The 9,049-nt window shown below is 38.1% G+C and overlaps 1 non-coding gene across 1 annotated transcript; it reads right to left on the reverse strand.

The window, feature by feature from the left end:
- Window positions 1-2,213: 2,213 nt before the first annotated feature.
- LOC148548828 (small nucleolar RNA R71) lies at window positions 2,214-2,321 on the reverse strand. The gene has a single exon (XR_015897959.1). It is a non-coding gene; the product is annotated as a small nucleolar RNA R71 (small nucleolar RNA).
- Between the last annotated feature and the right edge of the window lie 6,728 nt (window positions 2,322-9,049).

Here is a 9,049-nt window from a genome sequence, read left to right on the forward strand (position 1 = left end):
TTCATGAAGCTTGTTGAAGCCTGGCTGGCTGTAAAGCCATGTTTCAATTCTTATACTCAAGAAAAGAGCTTCTTTATCTTTCTTAGCCAATTGGCTGTTGAATGTAAGGAATGTCAGGCGTGTCATGTTTGAGTTACATACTAAAGCTTGGCTGGCTATTAAGCCATGCCTGACCCTTTGATTGGAGCTTTAGAGCATAAGATTCCTGGAATTCATATTAAAAACTTTTCAATCCTTATTTTTCTCTTTTCTAAATAATTTTTGAAAAATATAAAATAAAAATCCAAAAAAAAATTAGAAAATCATAAAAATCAAAAACATTTTTTGTGTTTCTTGTTTGAGTCATGAGTCATGTCATAAGTTTGGTGTCATTTGCATGTGCATCTTGCATTTTTCGAAAATTTCATGCATTCATAGTGTTCTTCATCATCTTCAAGTTGTTCTTGGTAAGTCTTCTTGTTTGATCTTGATGTTTTCATGTTTTGTGTCTTTTCATGTTTTTCATATGCATTCTCGAATTCTTAGTGTCTAAGCATTAAAGAATTCTAAGTTTGGTGTCTTGCATGTTTTCTTTGCATTAAAAATTCTTCAAAATTGTGTCTATGATGTTCATCTTGACATTCATAGTGTTCTTGGTGTTCATCTTGACATTCATAGCATTCTTGCATGCATCACATGTTTTGATCTAAAAATTTCATGCATTGCATAATTTTCATGTTTTTCATAAAAATTTCAAAAATCAAAAAAATATCTTTCCCTTTTTCTCTCATCAAATTCAAAAATTTGAGTTGACTTTTTCAAAAATTTTTAAAATCAAATTGTTTCTTATGAGTCAAATCAAATTTTCAATTTGAAAATCTTATCTTTTTCAAAATCTTTTTCAAAAATCAAATCTTTTTCAAAATTCTTAGTTATTTTCGAAAATTCAAAAAAAAAATATTTTTTAAAAATATTTTTCTTATTTTTATACCAAATTTTCGAAAATAACAATAGCAATTAATATTTTGATTCAAAAATTTCAAGTTTGTTACTTGCTTGTTAAGAAAGATTCAAACTTTAAGTTCTAGAATCATATCTTGTGATTTCTTATGAATCAAGTCATTAATTGTGATTTTAAAAATCAAATCTTTTTCAAAAAACTAATTTCTAACATATCTTTTCAAAAATATCTTCTCATCTTATCTTTTTCAAAATATCTTTTCTAACCTCCTAACTTCTTATCTTTTCAAAATTGATTTTCAAATTTGTTTCAACTAACTAACTAACTTTTTGTTTGTTTCTTAACTTTTTCAAAACTACCTAACTAACTCTCTCTCTCTCATTTTCGAAAATATCTTCCCCCTTTTTCAAAATTTCTTCTTAATTTATTAATTATTTTAATTTTTAATTTTTAAATCTTAATTTTCGAAAATTACTAACATTTTTCAAAAACTATTTTCAAAAATCACTAACTCTTTTTCAAAAATTATTTTCGAAAATTCCTCCTCTCCCATCTTATTCTATTTATTTATTCATCTACTAACATCTCACCTCATATCTCTGCCATCCTCACAGTTGTGTTTCTTTCTTTACATCACACTCTTTGTCTCCCTCTTTTCTTCCACTCACAAAGGGATCCCTATACTGTGGTATAAATGATCTCTATTATTATTATTTTTTTGTGTCCTCTTCTTTGTCATATGAGCAGGAGCAAGGACAAGAACATTCTTGTTGAAGCAGATCCAGAACCTGAAAGGACTTTGAAGAGAAAATTAAGAGAAGCTAAAATACAACAATCCAGAGATAACCTTTCAGAAATTTTCGAACAGGAAGAGGAGATGGCAGCCAAAAATAATAATAATATAAGGAAGATGCTTGGTGACTTTACTACACCTAATTCCAATTTACATGGAAGAAGCATCTCCATTCCTGCCATTGGAGCAAACAACTTTGAGCTGAAACCTCAATTAGTTTCTCTGATGCAGCAGAACTGCAAGTTTCATGGACTTCCATCTGAAGATCCTTTTCAGTTCTTAACTGAATTCTTGCAGATATGTGATACTGTTAAGACTAATGGAGTAGATCCTGAAGTCTACAGGCTCATGCTTTTCCCTTTTGCTGTAAGAGACAGAGCTAGATTATGGTTGGATTCTCAACCCAAAGACAGCCTGAACTCTTGGGATAAGCTGGTCACGGCTTTCTTAGCCAAGTACTTTCCTCCTCAAAAGCTGAGCAAGCTTAGAGCTGATGTTCAAACCTTCAGACAGAAAGAAGGTGAATCTCTCTATGAAGCTTGGGAAAGATACAAACAGTTGACCAAAAAGTGCCCTTCTGACATGCTTTCAGAATGGACCATCCTGGATATATTCTATGATGGTTTATCTGAGCTATCAAAGATGTCACTGGACACTTCTACAGGTGGATCCATTCAACTAAAGAAAACGCCTGCAGAAGCTCAAGAACTCATTGACATGGTTGCTAATAACCAGTTCATGTACACTTCTGAAAGGAATCCTGTGAATAATGGGACGCCTATGAAGAAGGGAGTTCTTGAAGTTGATACTCTGAATGCCATATTGGCTCAGAATAAAATATTGACTCAGCAAGTCAATATGATCTCTCAGAGTCTGCATGGAATGCAAGCTGCATCCAACAGTACTCAAGAGGCTTCTTATGCAGAAGAAGCTTATGATCCTGAGAACCCTGCAATAGCAGAGGTAAATTACTTAGGTGAACCTTATGGAAACACCTATAACTCATCATGGAGAAATCATCCCAATTTCTCATGGAAGGATCAAAAGCCTCAACAAGGCTTTAATAATGGTGGAAGAAACAGGTTTAGCAATAGCAAGCCTTTTCCATCATCCACTCAGCAACAGACAGAGAACTCTGAACAAAATACTTCTAATTTAGCAAATTTAGTCTCTGATCTATCTAAGGCCACTGTAAGTTTCATGAATGAAACAAGGTCTTCCATTAGAAATTTGGAAGCACAAGTGGGCCAGCTGAGTAAAAGGATCACTGAAATCCCTCCCAGTACTCTCCCAAGCAATACAAAAGAGAATCCAAAAGGAGAGTGCAAGGCCATTGACATAAGCACCATGGCCGAACCTGTGAGGAGAGGAGAGGACGTGAATCCCAAGGAGGAAGACCTCCTGGGACGTCCAGTGATCAATAAGGAGCTTCCCTCTGAGGAACCAAGGGACTCTGAGGCTCATCTAGAGACCATAGAGATTCCATTGAACCTCCTTATGCCCTTCATGAGCTCTGATGAGTATTCCTCTTCTGAAGAGAATGAGGATGTTACTGAAGAGAAAACTGCCAAGTTTCTTGGTGCAATCATGAAGCTGAATGCCAAATTATTTGGCATTGATACTTGGGAAGTTGAACCTCCCTTGTTCATCAATGAACTAAGTGATCTGGATCAACTGACATTGCCTCAGAAGAAACAGGATCCTGGAAGTTCATAATACCCTGTACCATAGGCACCATGATCTTTAAGGCTCTGTGTGACCTTGGTTCAGGGATAAACCTCATGCCCCTCTCTGTAATAGAGAAACTGGGAATCTATGGGGTGCAAGCTGCTAAAATCTCATTAGAGATGGCAGACAGTTCAAGAAAACAGGCTTATGGACAAGTAGAGGACGTATTAGTAAAGGTTGAAGGCCTTTACATCCCTGCTGATTTCATAGTCCTGGATACTGGAAAGGAAAAGGATGAATCCATCATCCTAGGAAGACCTTTCCTGGCCACAGCAAGAGCTGTGATTGATGTTGACAGAGGTGAAATAGTCCTTCAATGGAATGAGAACTCCCTTGTGTTCAAAACTCAAGGATCTCCCTCTGCAACCATGGAGAGGAAGCAGAAAAGGCTTCTCTCAAAGCAGAGTCAACCAGAGCCCCCACAGTCAAACTCTAAGTTTGGTGTTGGGAGGCCACAACCAAACTCTAAGTTTGGTGTTGAACTCCCATATCCAAACTCTAAGTTTGGTGTTGAAGAGTCTCAACAAAGCTCTGCACATCTGTGAGGCTCCATGAGAGCCCACTGTCAAGCTATTGACATTAAAGAAGCGCTTGTTGGGAGGCAACCCAATTTTTATTTATCTAACTATATTTTCCTTAGTTATATGTCTTTGTAGGTTCATGATCATGTGGAGTCACAAAATAAATATAAAAATTGAAAACGGAATCAAAAACAGCAGAAGAAAAATCACACACTGGAGGAGCATCTGTCTGGCGTTCAGCGCCAGAACAGAGCATGGTGCTGGCGCTGAACGCCCAAAATGGGCAGCTTCTGGGCGCTGAACGCCAGAACAGGCATGGTTCTGGCGTTCAACGCCAGAAATGGCACACAAATGGGCGTTGAACGTCCAGAGTTGTGTGCAAGGGCATTTTACATGCCTAAATTGGTGCAGGGATGTAAATGCCTTGACACCTCAGGATCTGTGGACCCCACAGGATCATCTCAGGATCTGTGGACCCTACAGGATCCCCACCTACCTCATCATCTCTCTTTCCATTCATGATCATCCCTTCTGTTTTCTATTTACCACTCACATCCATACACCCACTACCTTCAAAGTTCAACATCTCTCTCCCACCCAATCCCACCCATATGGCCGAATACACAAATCCATCCATCTCTTCCATATCTTCTACTTCTTCTTCTATTCTTTTTTCTTTTGCTCGAGGGCGAGCAACATTCTAAGTTTGGTGTGGTAAAAGCATAGCTTTTTTGTTTTTTCCATAACCATTGATGGCACCTAAGGCTAGAGAAACCTCTAGAAAGAGGAAAGGGAAGACAAAAGCTTCCATCAAGGGTCTATAGCTCAGTGGTAGAACATTTGACTGCAAATCAAGAGATCCCTGAGATACCTCAGGGGATACATTTTCTACCACACAATTATTGGAAGCAACTAAGGGTGGAACATCAAGAGCACTCCATCATCCTTCATGAAATCAGAGAAGATCTAAAAGCAATGAAGGAGGAGCAACAAAGGCAAGGAAGAGACATAGAAGAGCTCAAGGACATCATTGGTTCCTCAAGAAGGAAACGCCACCATCACTAAGGTGGATTCATTCCTTGTTCTTAATTCTTCTGTTTTTCATTTTCTATGTTATGTGCTTATCTATGTTTGTGTCTTCATTACATGATCATTAGTAGTAGTAACTATGTCTTAAAGTTATGAATGTCCTATGAATCCATCACCTCTCTTAAATGAAAAATGTTTTAATTCAAAAGAACAAGAAGTACATGAGTTTCGAATTTATCCTTGAACTTAGTTTAATTATATTGATGTGGTGACAATGCTTCTTGTTTTCTAAATGTATGCTTGAACAGTGCATATGTCTTTTGAAGTTGTTGTTTAAGAATGTTAAATATGTTGGCTCTTGAAAGAATGATGACTAGGAGACATGTTATTTGATAATCTGAAAAATCATAAAAATGATTCTTGAAGCAAGAAAAAGCAGCAAAGAACAGAGCTTGCAGAAAAAAAAATAGGCGAAAAAAAAATAGAAAGAAAAAGCAAGCAGAAAAAGCCAAAAGCTCTTAAAACAAAGAGGCAAGAGCAAAAAGCCAATAACCCTTAAAACCAAAAGGCAAGGGCAATAAAAAGGATCCCAAGGCTTTGAGCATCAGGGGATAGGAGGGCCTAAAGGAATAAAATCCTGGTCTTAGCGGCTAAACCAAGCTGTCCCTAACCATGTGCTTGTGGCGTGTAGATGTCAAGTGAAAACTTGAGACTGAGCGGTTAAAGTCAAGGTCCAAAGCAAAAGAAGAGTGTGCTTAAGAACCCTGGACACCTCTAATTGGGGACTTTAGCAAAGCTGAGTCACAATCTGAAAAGGTTCACCCAGTTATGTGTCTGTGGCATTTATGTATCCGGTGGTAATACTGGAAGACAAAGTGCTTAGGGCCACGGCCAAGACTCCTAAAGAAGCTGTGTTCAAGAATCATCATACTGAACTAGGAGAATCAATAACACTATCTGAAATCTGAGTTCCTATAGATGCCAATCATTCTGAACTTCAATGGATAAAGTGAGATGCCAAAACTATTCAAGAGGCAAAAAGCTATAAGTCCCGCTCATATGATTGAAGCTATGTTTCATTGACAGTTTGGAATTTATAGTATATTCTCTTCTTTTTATCCTATTTGATTTTCAGTTGCTTGGGGACAAGCAACAATTTAAGTTTGGTGTTGTGATGAGCGGATAATTTATACGCTTTTTGACATTGTTTTTAGTATGTTTTTAGTAGGATCTAGTTACTTTTAGGGATGTTTTCATTAGTTTTTATGTTAAATTCACATTTCTGGACTTTACTATGAGTTTGTGTATTTTTCTGTGATTTCAGGTATTTTCTGGCTGAAATTGAGGGACTTGGGCAGAAATCAGATTCAGAGGTTGAAGAAGGACTGCTGATGCTGTTGGATTCTGACCTCCCTGCACTCAAAGTGGATTTTCTGGAGCTACCGAACTTGAAATGGCGCGCTTCCAATTGCGTTGGAAAGTAGACATCCAGGGCTTTCCAGAAATATATAATAGTATATACTTTGGCCAAGAATAGATGACGTAAACTGGAATTCAATGCCAGCTTTCTGCCCAAATCTGGCGTCCAGCGCCAGAAAAGGAGCCAAAACCAGAGTTAAACGCCCAAACTGGCACAAAAGCTGGCGTTCAACTCCAAGAAGGACCTCTACACGTGCAACACTCAAGCCCAGCCCAAGCACACACCAAGTGGGCCCCGGAAGTGGATTTATGCATCAATTACTTACTTATGTAAACCCTAGTGACTAGTTTATTATAAATAAGACCTCTTACTATTGTATTAGACATCTTTGGACGCCTGGTTCTTAGATCAGAGGGGCTGGCCCTCTCGGCCATGCCTGGACCTTTCACTTATGTATTTTCAACGGTAGAGTTTCTACACTCCATAGATTAAGGTGTGGAGCTCTGCTGTTCCTCAAAGATTAATGCAAAATACTACTGTTTTCTATTCAATTCATCTTATTTCGCTTCTAAGATATCCATTTGCACCCAAGAACGTGATGAAGGTGATGATTATGTGTGATGCTCATCACCATTCTCCCGTATGAACACGTGCCTGACAAACACTTCCGTTCTACATGAAATAAGCTAGAATGAATATCTCTTAGATCTCTTAATCAAAATCTTCGTGGTGTACGCTAGAATGATGGCGGCATTCAAGAGAATCTGGAAAGTCTAAACCTTGTCTGTGGTATTCCGAGTAGGATTTAATGATTGAATGACTGTGATGAGCTTCAAACTCGCGATTGTTGGGCGTTAGTGACAGACGCAAAAGGAGGGTGAATCCTATTCCAGCATGATCGAGAACCGACAGATGATTAGCCGTGCTGTGACAGAGCATGTGAGCATATTATTCACTGAGAGGAGGGGATGTAGCCACTGACAACGGTGATGCCCTTGCATAAAGCCAGCCATGGAAAGGAGTAAGATTGATTGGATGAAGATAGCAGGAAAGCAGAGGTTCAGAGGAACGAAAAGCATCTCCATTCGCTTATCTGAATTTCCTACCAATGATTTACATAAGTACCTCTATCCCTATTTTATTATTTATTATTCGAAAACATCATTATCAATTTATATCTGCCTAACTGAGATTTGCAAGGTGACCATAACTTGCTTTATACCAACAATCTCCGTGGGATTCGACCCTTACTTACGTAAGGTATTACTTGGACGACCCAGTGCACTTGCTGGTTAGTTGTATCGAAGTTGTGAACCATGGTATTGGCACCATGTTCTTGGCGCCACTGCCAGGGAAAGAAAGAGCCATGAATTTTACATAATTAAAGTGTAATCACGATTACGCGTACCAAGTTGCTCACGTTGCCAGGGATTGTTTGAGCCTGGACATCACAATTTCGTGCACCAACGGTGTTCCAAGCACCATATCTCGGGGGTTCCCAGTCATGATTCCAAATGGCGACGTCTCCATGGAGATGTGTCGGGTTGGCAGTTGAACCGACAATGTGATATCACAGCCAATAGGACAGGCATACATCATGTGCATCTTCTATTTGTTTGTTTGCTTTGCCGACTTTTAATTGCTTGCCTAAGTGTATAACATGTCTAAATTCCTACATGAATTACTTGCTATATATGCCTATATTTGTGTTTTACTTGCATTGATATTATCTGTGTATTCTATTGGGATTGAGGAGGCTCAGAAGGCAGTGGCGATAGGATCGCATGGAGGATAGGTTGGTGAAGGCTGTGGGACAGCAGAGAGTTATTAGTTAGAGAATCCTTTAAGTTAGATTACCTTTTTATTACGTTATGGATTAATTTATGCTTTATTGTTATAGAAATGCTTTAAGGTGAATCTTGTGGTTGAGATGAAGTCTAGGATTGTCTCTGGCATCCCGGGGTCTTATATCTTACATCACTGGGCACTGTTACCATACTGAAAACCTCCGGTTCTCATACCATATCCTGTTGTTGTTTTTCAGATGCAGGTCAAACCCACCTCTCTGAGTTGCTTCGATGGTGACAGAGCAGAGGATCTTGGATACTTTTTGGACTCTTTTTGCTTATTTTGTATATGTCTCTCATCTTTCATATTTATTTTTTGTCTAGAGGCTTATTTTGAGAGAAAAACTTGTATAAGCTGTTTTAATCTTCAAATTTTTGTTTTTGTCTGTATATAACTAGCCGGCTTAAACTCTGTGAGTCATGGCTAGATTCTCTTACTATTATACTATTATCTTTTGGTTATATTATATCTATATCTTGTGCTTTAAGTTTGTATCTTTGTGTGTACGTTTGCGCTTTTCAAATCCTGTTTTTGAGCTATATCCTTCCTCGGTCTTCTAGATTATATTAATTCTTTCTATGTATTATATGTGTGAGCCTAGAACTGTCATAGCCTTTGATTAACCTTTGCTTTACGACGCAAGGTAAGGCTTAGGGTAACTAGGGTATTACACTATGGATCCAAAGGGGAATACACAAATCGGGAGACTTCTAGGCTCCTATACATTTGACACTCCTATTGAATTTAAGGTCAACATAGACCAGGTCCTG

The sequence above is a fragment of the Arachis ipaensis genome, chromosome B8, assembly GCF_059453495.1.
Source record: "Arachis ipaensis isolate K30076 ecotype BB chromosome B8, ASM5945349v1, whole genome shotgun sequence".
Lineage (NCBI taxonomy): Eukaryota > Viridiplantae > Streptophyta > Magnoliopsida > Fabales > Fabaceae > Arachis > Arachis ipaensis.